Source organism: Hyperoodon ampullatus, assembly GCF_949752795.1.
Source record: "Hyperoodon ampullatus genome assembly, chromosome: 2".
Lineage (NCBI taxonomy): Eukaryota > Metazoa > Chordata > Mammalia > Artiodactyla > Ziphiidae > Hyperoodon > Hyperoodon ampullatus.
In genome coordinates, this window is record NC_136915.1 from 118,669,948 (window position 1) to 118,671,284 (window position 1,337).

The window sequence follows — 1,337 nt, forward strand, 5'->3', positions numbered from 1 at the left end:
ATGCAGTAAATGAAAATTAAAAGTCACTTAATAGGCTTAATAGCAAAATGGAGATTATAAAGGAAAGAATCAGTGTACTTGAAGATTAAAAATGTGCAAGCTGAACAACAGAAAGAAAATAGACTGAAAAAAATTAACAGAGACTCAGAGTTCCATGGGGGCAATAATAGAAGATCTAACATTCTTGTTATCAAAGTCTCAGAATGAGAGGAGAAAAAATAAGAATGTTGGGCTAAAAAAAGAAAAACTATTCAAAAAGTGTTGAAATTTCTCCAAACTTGGCAAAAAGCACAAATCTACAGATTCAAGAAACTGAACGAACCCCAAAGAAACTCAAAGAAATACATACCAAGACACATTATAATCAACCAGCTGAAAACTAACAAAAAAGAAAAAAATCTTCATAACATAGAGAAACAACACATTAACTACAGGGGAAAACAATTTAAATGACTGCTGATTTCTCATTAGAAACCAATGCGGGCAAGAGGAGTAGCATAACATTTTTCAAGTGCTTAAAGAAAAGAACTGTCAATCTAGAATTCTATACCCAGGGTCAGCAAGATCAAGCACCTTACAAAAGGTGGTAAAAAGGGAGCCAAGAAGAAAGTGGTTGACCCATTTTCTAAGAAAGATTGGTATGATGTGAAAGCACCAGCTATGTTCAATATAAGAAATTTGGGGAAAACACAAGTCACGAGAACTCAAGGAACCAAAATCACATCTGATGGCCTCAAGGGTCATATTTTTGAAGTGAACCTTGTTGATCTGCAGAATGATGAAGTTGCATTTAGAAAATTCATGCTAATTACTGAGGATGTTCAGGGCAAAAACTGCCTGACTAATTTCCATGGCATGGATCTTACCCATGACAAAATGTGCTCCATGGTCAAAAAATGTCAGACCATCATTGAAGCTCACATTTATGTCAAGACTACCTATGGTTATTTGCTTCGTCTATTCTGTACGGGTTTTACTAAAAAACGCAACAATCAAATTTGGAAGACCTCTTAAGCCCAACATCAGCAGGTCCTCCAGATCCACAAGAAGATGATGAAAATCATGACCCAAGAGGTGCAGACAAATGACTTGAAAGAGGGTAAATAAATTCATTCCAGGCAGCATTGGGAAAGACAGAAAAGGCCTGCCAATCTATTTATCCACTCCATGATGCATTTATTAGAAAAGAAAACATGAAGAAGCCCAAGTTTGAATTGGGAGAACTCATGGAGCTACATAGTGAAGATAGTAGTTCTGGAAAGGCTACTGGGGATGCAGCAGGTGCTAAAGTTGAATGAACTGATGGATATGAGCCACCAGTCCAAGAATCTGTTTAA

The 1,337-nt window shown here is 36.6% G+C and overlaps 1 pseudogene across 1 annotated transcript; it reads left to right on the top strand.

The window, feature by feature from the left end:
• The first annotated feature begins 561 nt into the window (after nt 1-561).
• LOC307048829 (small ribosomal subunit protein eS1-like) lies at nt 562-1,337 on the top strand (annotated as a pseudogene). The gene has a single exon. The product of its transcript is annotated as a small ribosomal subunit protein eS1-like (transcript).